Source organism: Schistocerca nitens, chromosome 6 (assembly GCF_023898315.1).
Source record: "Schistocerca nitens isolate TAMUIC-IGC-003100 chromosome 6, iqSchNite1.1, whole genome shotgun sequence".
Lineage (NCBI taxonomy): Eukaryota > Metazoa > Arthropoda > Insecta > Orthoptera > Acrididae > Schistocerca > Schistocerca nitens.
The window spans coordinates 226050261-226068993 of NC_064619.1; the positions used below are offsets into that span (position 1 = coordinate 226050261).

Genomic DNA, 18733 nt, shown 5'->3' on the forward strand with positions numbered 1-18733 from the left:
TCTGCACGTCCAGCACGAACGCTGGTCCAACTGAGGCGCCAGGTGGAAATGGCATGGCAAGCCGTTCCACAGGACTACATCCAGCATCTCTACGATCGTCTCCATGGGAGAATAGCAGCCTGCATTGCTGCGAAAGGTGGATATACACTGTACTAGTGCCGACATTGTGCATGCTCTGTTGCCTGTGTCTATGTGCCTGTGGTTCTGTCAGTGTGATCATGTGATGTATCTGACCCCAGGAATGTGTCAATAAAGTTTCCCCTTCCTGGGACAATGAATTCACGGTGTTCTTATTTCAATTTCCAGGAGTGTATCTGTGAAATGATATGCGGATTAAATATTACAATGTGATTCATTGTAAATCAGAACACAAAGGTACTTGATTGTCAGTACAAACTGTAGGCTAAAGAGGAGGTCATACTGAACTATTATGAGAATAAAAGTTGGCTCCAGAACAAGGGGCGCCTACTCTCTGTGATGCAATAGATAGTGACTGGAAGTCCTAATGAATCAAATATTACTCCCCCGACTATATTGCAGTATCGCGATTAGTAGTGAGGGCTCAAATGGGATCACATGGAGAAAGAAGCAAGGTGGACTTGTAGCAAAGCGAACGCGCGTGCTGCTGAGGACTTCAGTATAAATATGATAGGCCCTACAATGCCGAAGCCGCAAAGTACTTTACCAGTCCTGAAACCTGCAGCACGTCGTCGGTAGCCAGCGTTCTGATGATGTAGGCGCCGGCTTATTCTGTGCAGCAACTCTGTTTCAACCCCTGGCAGAATTCGAAGCTCTGCCGAAAAAGTGCGACTCAATCGCGAGACCGTCCGACTTCGCTGAAGATCAGATCCCAAATGCCCTGCGCCCTCGCAGCGCAAGAGCAAAGCCAACGTTACTCAACTCCCCACTACCTTCGAAAAACCGCTAATGAGCATTCAGTGCTGATTCAAAAATTCCCCCACACTATCTCAGAACATCATTCACGCCAATAGTGGCCGTTCCCTCAAATTTCTAGAGATTTATGATGTCAACCGGCCTCATATTAAGTTTGCGAGGTGCCGGGGCTAGCAGTGTATTTAACACTAAATTCTTCTAGAATTTTCATATATAAATGATGCTCTAAGCCCCCCCCCCCCTATTCTAATTCCGACTTTTGCTGTTGCAATGGATTAAAAAGAAACGCGAACTGACTGTAATCGACCCTGCAAGTGGAGTAGAAAAGAGTTTCGCACTTGCAATAATTTAATTTGATAAATAAGTTAAATAGAGGGAAGTTTCATTAACGTAGTGAGAAATAAAAGGGTTGCTCTACCGATTAACAGAATGACAGTTATGTTCAAAATAAGAATATGATTTATTACGACTAAACTCAAAATAATAAACAAAACACATGAAACATTTACAATACATCAAATTGGCTCAAATTGTATACCCAAATAAATGCTGTGAAGGTGAAGTTGTCCCTAAACTAGATTGTGACATTTATGACGAAGTGCTATGTGGAGCCAATTCCTTGCAACTCAGATCTTAAGAGAAACACACAACCAACCCAACATTAATTGCTGCTACAGTAGTGCGAACTCAGACAATGAACACCCAGGACAGAACAAAGTTAGAAAAAGACGAACAGGCGCGCTCTGCTGAGCTCTGATTATCACTTAGGAAAATCCCTAATCTGCCGGTACTGCGGACATACATTACCAAGCTCTCTTCTTAACTGCAAGAACACGATCTGGCGTACCAGAGGCGATGGCTGGTTGCTTCGACGTCCCATCAATGTCGCGGGTATAGCCCGAAACAAATTATCCTGGTCTGGTTGTTCCAGACTAAAGACTTCCTAGCAATACAAATGCGCCTCTGAGGGAGACGAAGAAGGCTCGCCACACAATCACTGACAGTATAGTGATTGATTTTAACAAGCGAAGTGACACAGTAACTCCGATACAGTCAACTTTAGCCAAAACTGCTCAAGACAGACAACATAGGCCGCTTGTACGCAGAACGCTCAATTGCCAACTATACTCAGAAAGTTACGTTGCAGTCGGAACTTCAGCAACTTCGTCAAACAGTTACAATTAAATAAAAGTACATTAGACAGCCAATGGAAGGCAGGCTGTCCAGAGCAGCGAGAGCTCAGTCTTGTAACCTACTCCGACCGAAAGGCGAGAGCCGACTCTCACAAGAGCACCCGTACAAACCGAACACAGAACATTCCCGCCCCCACGACAGTGGCCGTGGTTAAAACGTTCCAATCAGCAACTCGAAAACCGGCGGAAAATTCCACTCTATTGCCGAAGCACTACCTATCCACCAATGAAGATTCTTGGCGCCAAGTTCTGCGCCGATTTTGCTACGTTACGGAGCTATGCCCTGAGCAAGCCAATCACAGTTACGATTTTGCAGAAAACGCGGGAATTTGCCCGCCAATACTGCCTGGGAACACAAGTCTTTCCCACGCCTCGCTGGTAGCCCGCCAGAAACGGTTTTCACTAAGTTTCTGCCCCAGCCGCTCCGTCAGGCGCCTGTGGGCGTGTCGCCGCCGCTCTTATGACAATGTCGGCGTCTGGAAAGCATTCACTCGACTCCCTCACACTTTCGGCTTAACCCTGTCAAGATCAGCAGAGCCCGCCTGTCACCGGACCACCCGGGTGACGAGAGGCGCTGCGTGGGAAGTCCGCGTGTGAAGGAATAGCGACTTTTCACCACTGCATGCAATTAGAGAGGAAGATCGAATTACTCAGAGAGATATGAGAGGGGGCTCATGCCACCTCTCAAGTTGACCAATGATGCCTCTGCTATTTAGTTCTGGGCACTGAACTTGCCATTTGACCGGCTACGAAAACAACATGCCTAGACCACCAGCTATATGGCTCCATACTGTCGCACCCAGCAGGGCACGGTCCACAAGTACTCTCAGAATCACGAGGACAATGCAGTTTTCATTCCAGACACACTAGAACGGCAAACAAATAAACTGTGGGAACACTCAGACGGCTCGCATGTCGTTTCACCCTGCATACAACAGGTCAGTCGTCCCGCCAAGTGCACAAGCCCATTGATGTATGACCCTCTCAGTATTCACGGAAGCGCAGCCCCCCACCAGAAATGCAGTATTCCAAGTCCTCCAGTGTTCGCCTCACAACAGGCCACCCAGGGAAGTAACAGAGGAAACTAAAAGCAAGACCACATACAGTTCCCAATATTCACAGCAATCAAGTGAAAAGTACTTTGAGCTCTCAGTACAAATACTCTCATTATAAAAACCTTATTCGTCCTGATACCACTGTGCAATGACATAAAACATTAATTAAATCGATGAAAATGAGAGGCGATATGCAAAAGAGGGCATGGAACCTCTCATTACTCCCTAGTCACTTTAGATTATTTTTAGTAGTGGTTGACTCATTGGGCAGAGGTAGTATGTCAGTCACTCAAAAAGAATTTCTCTAAATTGTTTCCAAAATGTCGCAACAAATTGGCGGATTAAATTGGAAACTGATGATAAAATGAAAGGTGGAATTGTTCTTATGACTTTGCCAGCATCTTACTCACTTTGACGAATAAATCACATCCAACACAGATTCACCCACACTATCATTCTTGGATATATTCATAGAGTCATACAAATGGTGAACACATGGCAGAAGGCTAAGTTCGAAGCTGCAGTAAAATGTTGACCTATTGGATCTGCAAGCTTCTCATTCAGGTAACATTTAAGAAATAGCTGCTGGTGCCCAACTCAAACACACACATACTTCTACATGAAGCCAAAAAGACAAACAGTATTTCTATGCTTCATGGTTGAAACATTTAACCACACTCACACCGCTTCCCTCTTTCCAGGGAGGATGATAATTTTTTAGAGTGATTGATTGACTGATGGTCCATTCACCACTAACCAGAATTGTAACCACAGATATCCCGCTCACATACACAAAACAAACAAAAATACTCTCATGTAACTGTGGCATATTATTGTATATAACATTTTGTAACTATCGGCACATATACAAGAAATCTGTACACATAGTGACACTTGACAGGCATCAACGTAAGTGAGATAGAGAGATATAGTGTACAAAAAAAGACAGAAATTTTGTAAGTATACCTGTTCGATCGAAGATTATATAACATAGTGTGCATCACAATAAAACTTGTTCCAAACTGACATGATGATAAGGAACCAGGATATCTTGAACATGAACATGTATATAAAAAAGAAGACTGGAAGATATACAACAAAACAATATACATGTAGTTGACATTGTATTTCCAGTTTCTAGACTCTGTAATAAAGTTTGAGGGTAAAAAAAAATTGTTTTCACTAGGGGCACGAACTTTACTGTGTTCACACAGTTGTCTGAGAGAAAAAAAAAAAACGGTTGGCCATAACATCCTTCACACGCTAATATCACACAACGAATCACTTAACACACAGACATTGCCGCACTCGTCTGTGGAGCGGGGTGGTGGTTCCTGGCGTGGAGAAAGGGGCGACTGGTTGGAGTAGTGCGACTAGTGGTGTGGGCCACCAGTTTAATGTTTCCCACCGAGCGAGGTGGCGCAGTGGTTAGCACACTGGACTCGCATTCGGGAGGACGACGGTTCAATCCCGTCTCCGGCCATCCTGATTTAGGTTTTCCGTGATTTCCCTAAATCGCTTCAGGCAAATGCCGGGATGGTTCCTTTGAAAGGGCACGGCCGATTTCCTTCCCCATCCTTTCCTCACCCGAGCTTGCGCTCCGTCTCTAATGACCTCGTTGTCGACGGGACGTTAAACACTAATATCCTCCTCCTTTAATGTTTCCCGGAACCAATTCTGGAAATGGCATCCGGAAGTATCTCCAGTCGTCCTTCCCTCTGTGTAGTGGGGTTGTCAGTTGAGAGGAAGCTCGTAGGGCAGTAGGACAGCCTATTGTTGATACGTGGTACTGTGCAGTATGATGGCAAGCACATGTACAGGCTCTGATTGTCACTCAGGACCTCAAGATTCGGTACAGATCCATAGGACAGGTAGCTGGTCGTTCGAAGACAGTAACACTTGGCCTTATCTAGATCGAAAAAATGCAATACAGGATACTACTCTTAGAGTGACTCTAACACTCGTGGAGTTATTTGATGGAGGTTGAAACTAGGATAGCAGACCGATCAACGTCGCCGATTGCTCGGAACTGCTCTCTGTAGGAGAGGAGATAATCACGAGAAACTACAGCCCAGCAATGCCCAGCATGGAACTGCTTTGGGCATGCAGTCCAGCCTATTATAGTGAGTTATGTGAACTCATGAAGGAACTGTAGACGGCGTCCGTCATAAGTGCGACTTAAGAGCTCTTCTCTCCGACGCATCGAGCCGCTAAGAGCACGCCTTCGTCGTCCGGCACTTCTTTTGCAGCGGAATCCCCTTTTCTGCGTTACCACTGAGCGGCGCCATGCTGTCTCCCCGGCCAGCTACTAACGGGTTCGCCCGTCCCGTTGGATTCCGAGGGTTGTGTCCGCCCTCAGGTGACCCAGAGCTGTCCGCCAGGTGAGCTACCGCCTTACTTTCACTGCGCTGAACAGGTAGACTGCATGCACCTCTGAGCCCTCGGGTGGAGGGGGGATGTGTCGTGACTGACAGCTGCCTCCTTCACGCTTATCCCTGCAGCTGGGGCCCATCAACTCTCGTCCAGCAGTCACTCGCTGTTCCAACTACCTGCTAGAGATGGGGGATCCGCTCTTGAACTAATTCATAGAGTTCAATCTTTCAAAGGAGTGAACAATCAGTGATTCAGAAAAAAAGAACGGTAGCTCCAAACGTTTCCCAGGCAGAGAGAGAGAGAGAGAGAGAGAGAGAGAGAGACGGAGCATATCAGCAGCGCCTCTGCTGGTCAGAGCACAGTGCACGCCACACAACACAGCCAGCGCCGGCCTCTGCCCTGCTTCTACCTTGGCTGCCTGCATTGTGCAGTGCCCCATTGGATTTTGTGTTTCACATATGCCGGGCAGTCTCTGTGCGTCGTCTGCCGTGTGCACTGTGCAGTGTCTGGCGCAGCTTAACTTCGCATCGCACTCTGTCGGCGATCGTTTCAGTCGCACGTCCTGCCCTCTGGGCAGTTGATGCCAGCAACAGGACAGAGAGCCACCTAGCGGATAACATAGGAACTACTTGCAAAAACCTGCTCGCAAGGGAGCGGACGATTTGTCTCGGAGCGGGTGAGCTCCCCCCACCCTCGGAACTCGCCCGCTCAACGCTCACCCCACCGTCTCGACTCTAGCCAGAGCGTCGAGCAAAGCGACTCTGGTGTCACTCTGGTCTCTGCGGTCTCAGCTGACGCAGTAATACAGCTCGCGGCTCGACCTGCTCGACTCAGCGCCTCTGCATCGGAGTTTGTCCCCACTGGATATTGTTCTTCATAGTAATACCGCTATGTATATTACATTATTATGTTATGTATACATCAATTGTTTTTATTTTATTTTTATTTGTTTAAACTGATTAGATTAGGTTCCTGATGACTACTCTTACTATAGGATTTTTATTATGGACACTCGAATTTACGCTTTAATTACGAGCGAACCGATAAACGTATCGCAAAATGTGATACACCAATATTTTCCTTGTTTTATTCTGCGTAAGGCTATATGCAGCACTTTCGTTTTACAGTCAAATTTATATTTTTTTTTCTTATTCTGGTACGGATTTTGCGATTTTAGGCGTCTTCGAAAGGAAAAATATATGGCTTGCGATGTATTTGTATGAGGTTAATGAAATTTTAATACATTATAGCCAAATATATTGTTAATGTAAATCTCAAGTTACAACATTTTCCGATCACCCAAAAAACCACGCTAGTGCAAAATAAATCAATAATCAAAAACTTTGTCATATCGTGGAAATTTCAATAAACAATACAAAATTCTTACTCATTATCTATGTTACTTCAAAATAGGATCAAATAAGATCAAAATACAGGTATAGTACTGGAATAAACCAAGTTTAAAGGGCAATGTGCCTTTCATTTATTTTCTTTTGTAAATGAGTGGTGAGTCATGAAAAACAGCTAATTCATTTCAGGGAGTGAACAGTTCTGATCCAATCTCTGAAAAGAACAGTTTTGCCCATCTCTACTACCTGCACAATACTTACATCCTTTTATAAAGTGTGCCTCCCCAAAACTTTTTATGAATACAGCATTAAGAATTCCTTTCAATCGTCCCAGATAGTATATTGTACATTCAATAAAAAGTTAATAGAAATGAATATTTACACGAATAGAACTGTTACACTAATTTAATATAAAATGTCTTATACTCTGCTGACAATATTTACTATTGTATTAAATATAAAGAATAGTGACTTAACTTATGGACCCACTGTTAATACTAGTGTGTGTGTAATTATTGACTCATTAAGATAAAGAAAAGCTGAAGTACACTACCCATACTACTAAATTACTATATGTAATCCAAACTATGGCCTACCCATCACTGGAGCATGCTAACAACTACTGATGACAATTTAACTTCGCTAACTATGCTATCTACAGGCGCCAATGCACGTCCCTCGCCGTCTCTGACTCCTGAGGCCTCGATGGATCCCTGAAACTGCTCAAGACTTGACGGCCGCACACAACTACAGAATCAACACATATTACACGAGATAAAATTAGCTGCAGTTGCCTTAGTAATGGAAATTAAACCCGTTTACCATACATAAGCCCCCGTCCTGCCCCGCTGAGACAACTAGATGGATGTTGCTGCCTCTGACGTGGCCGATGCGCTGAGTCGGTCACTGCTCATCTGAGATGGAACTGGATGTACTGAAACTTGCGGTGGAAAATTTACACAAAAAAAACCACAGGAGACTTCGCAAGTTACAATGCAAAGACTCTACCACTGTAAACAAGTTCTTCTAAATATCCTCCTTTCGGACTGCTCTTGTTGCTAGGTCTGACACCAAGACACCGATTACTGGACTTGTTGAGGAATTCCATACCTTCTGCACTACACCGCTCATACGATAAATTCCGACGACCGCACACGTTCAGAGACGTGACGTACCATCGTACGAGAAACTCGCCACACTCCAGAAAGGTTACGCCCATCAGCAGCGGCATGGCCGGGCACAATGGCTATCTTTGTATACCCGCCTCCAAACCCTAAGAGTATGGTGCAACACCCTGTGGCGTGCCCAACACGCCAACGGAAAAAACCTCACAGAAAATAAGTGCAAATAGATACCGCGAAAACAAACAAATGGTGCAACACTGTAAGGCGTACCCGGAACACTGTTGATATGCATCCAGTAGCTCTTCCTCTACAAAGACACAGTAATCGGTATGATGTAAAGACAAAATACACATGAAGATCAAGTCTGTGTTACCATTGACTCGGTAGAGTGGTGGCTCTCCCATGTGATGGGAAGTCCGGAAAACGGAATTAGACCGACACTTAGCTTTCAGAGTTAACCAAGATCGCGCAAGATCATATGTTAAAGAATATACATAAAAACAAATTACCACATTTAATGTCTAATATGTACTCAACAGAAATATGTTTCCTAATCCAGTCTATTTTACAAATTCTTCCTTTTTGTTTCACAAACGGCTTGATGTGCGATATGTGATGAATACCATTGGATTTCTTGCCCTTCAGTGTCTGCAGTTCGTACGCGCTCTGATGGGCAATGCTTTTAACCCTGTAGGGCCCACTGTACACTGAGAAAAACTTTTGGCATTTCTGTTTTTGTTTATTCGAAAGCCGAAAAGATTTCACCAACACTTTTTCCCCTACACGAAAACTACGTTCTCGCTCCCCTTTATCCGCACGTCTCTAGCTGTAACCTTTATTCTATTTAATGCTACTATGGTCTGGTGTTGTCCACGAGCGCTTGGTAGAAAATTCACTAGTTTTCGGATAAGATCCTGAGGTTGTCTGTTCTTTAGTACAGTGACAGGTGCCAACTTAGTAATCCCATGGGGTGCCTCATTGATGATGTCTTGAAAGTCCTTCAAAAATACATCCCAAGACGTGTGCTGCTTGTGGCAGCACAGTCGACACAAGTTTCCAAGATATTTTATGACCTGTTCTGCTACATTGGAGCTTGGGTGGTGTGACGAGATGAAGATAGGCTCAGTTTTGTGCCGTCTCAACGTCTCCTTCCACTTACTCGACTTGTACTGCGGACCATTTTCAGAAATAATCTTTTCCACGTGTCCCACCTGAGGCTGAAATTCCCGTGATAGGGCGCGTGACATTGTAAGTGCCGTAGCCTTTTTGAGGGGAGTAAACTTTACAAATTTCGATGTCAGTTTCACAAACACTATTATATAACTATACCCCCTATGTGTCCTTGGCAAAGGTCCCATCAGATTGGTCTTAGCTAACTGTCCTCCATCGTGGAGGAGTACCTTGAAAAATAAGATATCAGGCGAATGGAGTGGCCTGCTTGTTCTCCAGACCTAAACCCCATCGAGCACGTCTGGTATGCTCTCGGTCGATGTATCGCCGCACGTCTTCCAACCCCTACGACATTTCAAGAGCTCCGACAGGCACTGGTGGAGGAATGAGGGGCTATACCCCACCAGCTGCTCGACCACCTGATCCAGAGTATGCCAAGCCATTGTGCGGCCTGTGTACGTGTGCATGGTGATCATATTCCATATTGATGTCTAGGTACATACGTAGGAAACAGTGGTGTTTTGTAGCACATGTGTTTCGGGTCGGTTTTCTCAACTTACCACCGATGCCGTGGACTTACAGATCTGTATCGTGTGTGTTCCCTATGTGGCTATGCCATTAGCGCTAGTTTTGTGTAGTGCCACGTTGTGTGGTACCACATTCTGCAATTATCCTTAAGTTATAAGCATGCGTGTAGTAGACACCCACTCATCAAAACCTGTCCGCGGTATTATATCATGTGTATGCTTTCAGATTATAGCCAAAAGCGGTGTTATGAGGTTGTTTCCCCGTATCTGTAATCACTGAATCAAGACTCGAAACGATAGATTACTGAAATGCTTCGATAAACCAGCAAAATCTGCACATAGCACTGACAACAGCGAACACCTCACTACCAAATGTTCCACGAAATATGTTACTACTGTACAAAGGCAAAATGTGTAACCTTCCACAGTAATATGCATTCCAGGACAGCGTTCAATGACCTGCCTCTCTGCACCTGCAATTTACACATGAACAGGAATGGAATAGTGTTTTTAAATGCAATCGTTCCGCTTTACGCTGTTAAAACATTATTTATTGTGACTGAAATTTGGACTCTTAGTCATTTCAAGCATTCTGGAATCAATCGGTCGTCAAATACAAACGTTAATCAAATTGACAAACTGCAGGGACGGATTGGTGACTGGAAATGGAGGAAAAGAAGGCCCTATGAACATGTGTCCGGAAATGCATCGTTGCCACTGTAGATGGTGCTGTAGAATGAAAGTTCCTCTGACCACGTGTAATGTGCTCTTTGCATGTTGCAGGCTGTGTGACTGACGCAGCGCACTGTAAGCAGTATTCATGACGGGAACAAGCCAAGATGGTGCTTGTGTACGGCCAAGCAAATGGAAACGGTGTAGAGGCAGTACGGCTATACCAAAACAAGTATCCTCACAGACACCACCCACATCACACAACATTTCAAGCTATTTTTGCCGTTTGTGCAAGCATGGGTCTTTTCAAACATACGAACGTGCAGGGAGGCGGCAGACTATGCAGGCACCACATTTGGAGGATCGAATTCTACAGGATGTTGGGACCGACTCTAGTATAAGCTCCAGGCAAGTGGCCCGCCAATACTTTCGTCTGTCTGAATGGACTCATGATGACAGAAAGCCCACAAAGGGCTCGAAATGAAACTTCCTGGCAGATTAAAACTGTGTGCCGGACCGAGAGTCGAACGTGATGCGTGAGTCGCGCATGGATAGCGCAGTCGGTAGAGCACTTGCCCGTGAAAGGCAAAGGTCCCGAGCTCGAGTCTCGGTCTGGCACACAGTTTTAATGTGCCAGGAAGTTTCGTATCAGCGCATATTTCGCTGCAGAGTGAAAATTTCATGCTGGAAACACCCTCAGGCTGTGGCAAACCCCTGTCTCCGCAATATCCTTTGTTCCAGGAGTGCTAGTTCTGCAGGTTTCGTAGGAGAGCTTCTGTGAAGCTTGGAAGGTAGGAGACGAGGACGTGAGTCGTATTTGGGTAGCTCGGTTGATAGATCACTTGTCCAGGGAAGGCAAAGGTCTCGAATTCGAGTCTTGGTCCGGCACACAGTTTCAATCTGCCAGGAAGTTTTATATCGTCGCACACTCCGCTGCAGAGTGAAAATCTCATTCAGGGTTCGAAATGTGTGATATGGTTGGTGTCTGTGAGGGTACTTGTTTTGGTATAGCCAAGCTGTCTCTGGATCGTTTCCATCTGCTTAAAAAACTCCTCCCGCACAGGCCATGAAGGCCCAAAAGTACCGACTGGCCGCTTTGTCATCCTCAGCCCACAGGTGTCACTGGATGCGCATATGGAGGGGCATGTGGTCAGCACACCGCTCTCCCGTCCGAGACCGGAGCCGCTACTTCTCAATCAAGTAGCTCCTCAGTTTGCCTCACAAGGGCTGAGTGCACCCCGCTTGCCAACAGCGATCGGCAGACCGGATGGTCACCCATCCAAGAGCTAACCCAGCCCATCAGTGCTTAACTTCGGTGATCCGACGGGAACCGGTGTTACCACTGCGGGAAGGCCGTTGGCTTTTCCACCTGCTTGGCCGTTCACAAACACCATCTCAGCTTGTTCCCGACATAAATATCGGAACATTCAGCTGCTTACCGTTCGCTGCGCCAATAATATACGGCATGTGGTCTGAGGAAGCATCTTTCGTCAGTGCCAACTACCGTGGCAACGACGCATTTCTGGACGTACCTTCATAGAATTCTTCCTCCAGCTCCAATCAGAAATCCATCCCTGCAGTTTGTTGGTTTTATTAATATTCACCCCTGTATATTAGACGCTATTATGGAATTGATAAAGGCCGGCCGGAGTGGCCGTGCGGTTCTAGGCGCTACAGTCTGGAGCCGAGCGACCGCTACGGTCGCAGGTTCGAATCCTGCCTCGGGCATGGATGTGTGTGATCCCCTTAGGTTAGTTAGGTTTAATTAGTTCTAAGTTCTAGGCGTCCGATGACCTCAGAAGTTAAGTCGCATAGTGCTCAGAGCCATTTGAATTGATAAATGACGAAAGTGAAAATTTCATATTTGATTGCGTGGCATGATTCCGTTTTTATTTAAGACATGTTTCTATCATTTTTCTCATTTGTGTCCACACATTTCACAGACCACATGGAATCGACTCCATGTATTAGCATCTTTGGACCCCTTATCTCATGCTCGTTGTGTGTTTACATCTTTGTTGCTTTTGTGATCCCTTTACCAAGCCTGCCACAAGACATCTCTTTTGTTTTTTTCTTAGAGTGTAATTTGTGGATAATCCTGCTGCCGGAATGTGTAAAACACAGCGGAGGACGTATCAAAGGACTGGAATGGTGCTGGGAGCAACAGTTATTTATCGTCTGAGAGAAGCTGTTCCAAGTGGCTCCGCTGGCGGCGGACGTATCTGTCGTGAGACCGGGGAGACATTAGAAAGAGGGGAGGAAGCTCCGGGGGCAATATTTCCCTGGAGCAAAGCGGGCCGGCCGAGGATATGGTCGATAAAACGGCACCAGCAGCAGCGGCGGGCGGCGCGAAGCGCCTCACAGCTTCCGTCTCGCCTCACCCTCTGCCCGCCACTTCCTCACGCGCCGCGCATCTTTTATTAATTGGGCTCCTTCTTTCTTCCAGATTAACTCTGCAGCGCGATAGTCGCTCGATGTAGATGAAGCAGCCAGACAGCTGTCGAAAGCAGTGTACGAGCGTTCCCAATCTAGGGAGCAGGGAGCGGCGCGTTTAACAGCGCCAGGACGTGCGAGGACGTTCTTCAGCATCAGGTGCGCAGATGGAGAAAGACGTGATAACAAGGGAAGACCCGTAATTTAGGATTCATTAATTATATGAGATGGAGTGTGTCGAACTGGTGGACCGAAGGAAAACAAGTTTTACTGAACGGCGAATGCGGTTCACGGTCACAATTGCATGATGCTCACTTCTCGCCTTCCAAGGACAATAAATTCGATTACCGTATTTCATATAATTGCTGACAGAATTTTAAAATTTAAAATACTGTCAAAATCCACTTATTTAGAGATATGATCTTATGTTAAAAATTTAACATTGTGACAAGTATTACACTTAGAACTGCGTGTATAGGGTGACAGTTACTGAACTTGAAACGTCTCCGTGAAGTCGTTTCATAAAACGCTTGTCAAATTCGGTACAACTTATTCACTTTGCTGCCTGATTTTAGTTCAGTTCGTGAACTCTTCCAGAAAGACTGAGCACTCAAATAAGGCCTATTGAATATTATATGTGTGTTTTAATGTGGGGTTTCGGTTTTGTTTTGTGGGAAACGCTGAGTTGATCAGCGTCTGCTGGGAGCAGACGATGTTGCTTCTCGTTCGAAGGAGAGCACAGGATGTCCAACTTAAGTTTCCAATACCTGAACAGTGAGGTTTACCCATCTTAGTCGAAGGCTGTTTTTGTGTGTGGGGTTGGTGATGGATGGCTACCCCTCTGGTAGCTTCCGCTGCACAGGGAACTAGGCAATCTCATGAGAGAAAGCGGCACTCTTCAGTGAAAAAAAATGGTTCAAATGGCTCTGAGCACTATGGGACTTAACATCTATGGTCATCAGTCCCCTAGAACTTAGAACTACTTAAACCTAACTAACCTAAGGACATCACACACAACACCCAGCCATCACGAGGCAGAGAAAATCCCTGACCCCGCCGGGAATCGAACCCGGGAACCCGGGCGTGGGAAGCTAGAACGCTACCGCACGACCACGAGATGTGGGCTCTTCAGTGAATGCTTGGTGAGTACGGATCGTAGCTCTTAAGGGAGGTTTCAGGTGATAGGAAGCAGGATGAGTTAGGACTTCGTTATGTTTAACTGTTGAAATACTTAAGAACTTCAGCCTAACTGAAGCGTGTGAAGCGAGTATGATTTTTAATGATTTTTAATCTTATATTTCGTGGAAATTGCTTTTGTCTTTGTGTGTCGATTTTGTGCCACGTGTTTGGTAACCAATGACCCTTCTGGTCCACCACGGCACCGCAGTAGGCTTTATTTTAACAGTTTGCTTTTTTAATGAGCTACATTTTCTGCAAGAATATCTGTTTTTTCGTGTGCTTTCTACAAAGCAGCACAACAGTTCCAGTCAGAGTGCACCACGTATTCTAGTTCGGCCGGTGGCAAGCAGCGGACGCAGTTAGTATGCTAAATAATTATCGCACAGCCTTGTGTATTGGTTAAACCTATGTCCAGAATAGTGCTTGCGTAGAATCGTAATGCAAGTCTCACTGAGATATTTTTATGGTATTAATTCAAAGGAGATGACAGTATAATTATCTCCCAACTCCGTCTTCTGTGTTTCTTCTTGCTGTAGTTAAAATTGTGCTCTGTTTCATTCTGACGTTATTCTTACTTAAATATTTCGAGTCAGGCACCAGTTATGTGTAGTTAGGATGTGCAACCAAATATTTAGTTACAATAAATAATTTACGTGAAAGATAAATTCTTGGGTGTCGATCTTACCCCCTTACTCCTATTTCCAATCCTGATTTAATCAAGTTGCTTCATGCACGACATGGAGTGCTATTTATCTGGCCGCTTAAAAAAATTTGCGAACTTGTAATTAAATTATTAAAGTAATTAAACTAATAATTTTCCACCTCCGTTTTTTTCTAAATGGTTAGGAAGGGTTGGACTGGTGGCGACCCTGAATTTCTGAATTTTTATCATTAATTGTGTGAGAGAAGCAGCTAGAAATGATCGATGACCAACGTCGTAAAGATAGTAATACGTTACAATGAAAGGTCTCTGTTGGATTCCTTTCATGTTTAATTTCTTAAATCTGTTGTCATTTACGGCATAAATTCCTCTTCTAAATTTACTGTGGCGTTTCTGACTATCTGGGAGGAGACTGAGTAGTGGAACGTGTTACTTTTACACATAAACAAGAACGATCTGTCACACTACTACACTTTAAAACACAGTTTATATGTAATTCATGTCACACAGTCTCATACGGAACCTACATCCGCTTTCTTTTATATACTGTATATGATAAGATACTGTCATCCCCCTTCCCTTCTGTGTGAGAGGATGAATGAGCAAATGTATTTCTAGTTGCATGCTTGAGGGTAGCAGACAAGGCTTTCTGCTAGAGAACAGTAGGACCAGCGTCGGAACAGGTAGCTACGCTTTCTAAAAGCAAAGAGGTTTCTATCCTTAATATGGTCCTGTCCGTCCGTTGTCATGTTGGTATAGGAAGCTGCCCCTCTGGCCACTTCCGTTGGTATTTGTGAGCCACCCCTCAGGAAGGGACCACGGCAGTCTGTCCGTGGCGAGCGTCTGAAGTGGTAAGATCTCCGGCTAAGCGCGTGTCTGCTAAGTCCGTAGGACAATGGATTTCTTAAGTTCAGCCTAACTGAAAATTTAATCACCTTTATTTCAGGTTTAGCTCTAAAATATCTAATGTTATCTTAAATTGCAGCGCAGTGTAATTCTCGTGTGAAGTTCAGATTATTTTCCGGTAGTTGCTTTGTCACTACTTTGTGAGTAAAGTGGAACCACGTGTTGATCAGTAACTCTAACTAAGATCAATCTTAAATGCGAATGCTCGTGAGATTATAACGTCTCGTCTTGACAATATTTTTCAATATAGCAACTTTTCTTTATGTTCAACCCACGTGGGGTGTACTTTGCGAGACCAGTACCACGTGCTTATATAACTGTTTGACCCATCAGGTTAATAGTAAGACGTTAGTAACCAGTTCGAGGTTTTTCTTTTGTAAATTGCTTTTCGATCTAATTTATTTTAATTATCAAAATTATTGTGGAGTTATACGCTTTGTGTAAACCAAGTTGACCACGTGAAGCATGTGGTGTAATCATCAAAGTAGCCCTCAGCTATTCTTTTTGGGAAGATTTCACAGAGAGTTAGTATGAATTTAGTATACCAGTGTGTGGTAATTACATGACGGACAGGATTGTGCTACGAACGTAATTTCTTTGGGTGAAAATTTGAATCTGTTGGCAGTGGTTAACTTTCTCTTGCATACGTTTCAACGTTCTTTGTGTGTTGTTTTATGAATGCAGTGTTGTATGCAGTCTCCCAAATCTTGGCTCCATATTTGATGTGTTCCGTAAGATTGCAATCTCACATTTTCACAATCCTAAATAAGGCACCAGTTTACTTAGGAATCAAGTTTAATATGCTGAAATTTCAATGATCAATCTGAAAATAAATTTCCAAATATAAACTGATTTCTTTCTTTTTATTTAAATTCTCTTTTTTATATATATATTACCGGTTGTTGTATGACTATTAAAAGATTATAATTAATGTTAGTCTGTTTGGGAATTTGGTAAACCTAGACTAGATATCTGGTGAAACAGTTGCTTAGTAATGCAAGATTAACTTCCCCAGACAGCTAACAGCTTTTAAACCGCTTTTATTGGCTAGCAGTACCGCTTACATAGCAAAATAAAGTATCAACGTTACAACAAACTATATAAAAAAACCTTAAATTAGTTACAAACTACGGCGTGCACAGACCATGCTCAACATGTAAACGTCACTACAGATATTCGGATTTAGATTATGACATGTTCCATATGCCTGCCATTGGCGATAACGTGGCGCTGACGAACAGCGAAATTCTGCACGACCCGCTGAAGTGTCAGAACATCGATGATGCCAATGACCTCCTGAATGGCTATTTTCAGCTCATCAACGGTTGTGCAGTTATTGCTGTACACCTTGTCTTTAATATAGCCTTACAAAAAAGAGTCGCATGTGTTCAGATCCGGAGAATAAGTCGGCCACTGGCCTCTGGGTACCCCAGAGCCCGAATGCGGTCCAAAAGTGCTCCCACAGGAAAGCACTCTACTACTTCGATGGAGTCGAGCTCCATCTTGCATGAACCACATCTTGTCGAAACCAGGGTCACTTTGGATAACAGTTATGAAATCATCCTCCAAAACCTTCACGTACCGTTCGCTAGTCACCGTGCCATCAGGGAATATCGCGCCGATTACTTCCTGACTGGGCATTGCACACCACAAACTCACCCGTTGAGGGTGAAGAGACTTCTCGATTGTGAAATGCGGGTTCTCAGTCCCCCAAACGCCCTGTAACGTGACATTTTCACGTGCAAATGGCCGACAGCAACAAGGTGTTTGTGCATGTGCATATTAATTCCCATCATGCTCCGCGGCCAACGTGCAGTTTGAACGTCCTAGCGCAGACCGTCCAGAATATCGATGTTTATAACGTTGCTGAGAAATGATGAATTGGCAGAATGATATAAAAAACAACATACGAAAATGTCTAACACCATATCTAGTAATCAACAAATACAGCAATAATTAACAACTTTTTTTCTATAGACTATAAATATAACATTTTTGAGAGCACTCCTTTTGTGTTGGTGACAATCTGACGCATAGCTCAAACACTAAATAGCAGTTTTTTGTAGGTCTGGATAGGTATTGGCGATGTGTGATTCCATACTTCTGATAATCTTCTAAGATCTAGAGGGCGATCTTTAAGGTAATAACTGAACTGTGATGGTAGGTCTGTCTCTGATTGTAAAATGTCACGCTTAATACTATATTCCGGACTGTTATGCCATTGGCGAATGGATTCCATATTAAAATCCAATGTTTCGTCTCTATCTGCAGAGGACATTTTCAGAGTGGTTCGTAGCTTCGTTGAGTGTCTGATTTACACCTTAGCTCAGTCCCAAACAAAACCGATATACACTACTTGACACCAGGAAAGAGTGAACTGAACGAAGAATAAAATAAAAGACGGTATTGTACCAGAATGCTGCTACATTACTGGCCATTAAAATTGCTACACCTCGACGATGACATGCTACAGACGCGAAATTTAACCGCCAGGAAGAAGATGCTGTGATATGCAAATGATTAGCTTTTCAGAGCATTCACACAAGGTTGGCGCCGGTGGTGACACCCACAACGTGCTGACATGACGAAAGTTTCCAACCGATTTCTCATACACACACAGCAGCTGCCCGGCGTTGCCTGCTGAAACGTCGTTGTGATGCCTCGTGTGAGGAGGAGAAATGCGTACCATGACGTTTCCGACTTTGATAAAGGTCGGATTGTAGCCTATCGCGATTGCGGTTTATCGTATCGCGACATTGCTGCTCGCGTTGGTCGAGATCCAATGACTGTTAGCAGAAAATGGAATCGGTGGGTTCAGGAGGGTAATACGGAACGCCGTGCTGGATCCCAACGGCCTCGTATCACTAGCAGTCGAGATTACAAGCATCTTATCCGCTTGGCTGAAACGGATCATGCAGACACGTCTCGATCCTTGAGTCAACAGATGGGGACGTTTGCAAGACAACAACCATCTGCACGAACAGTTCGACGACGTTTGCAGCAGCATGGACTATCGGCTCGGAGACCATGGCTGTGGTTACCCTTGACGCTGCATCACAGACAGGAGCGCCTGCGATGGTGTACTCAACGACGAACCTGGGTGCACGAATGGAAAAACGTCATTTTTTCGGATGAATCCGAGTTCAGTTTACAGCATCATGATGGTCGGCCGGTCGGTGTGGACGTTTGGTTCTAGG

At 44.6% G+C, this 18733-nt stretch overlaps 1 pseudogene; it reads right to left on the reverse strand.

Annotated features, from left to right (window-relative positions):
- Positions 1 to 11600: 11600 nt before the first annotated feature.
- On the reverse strand, positions 11601 to 11718 carry LOC126191811 (5S ribosomal RNA; annotated as a pseudogene).
- Positions 11719 to 18733: the final 7015 nt, after the last annotated feature.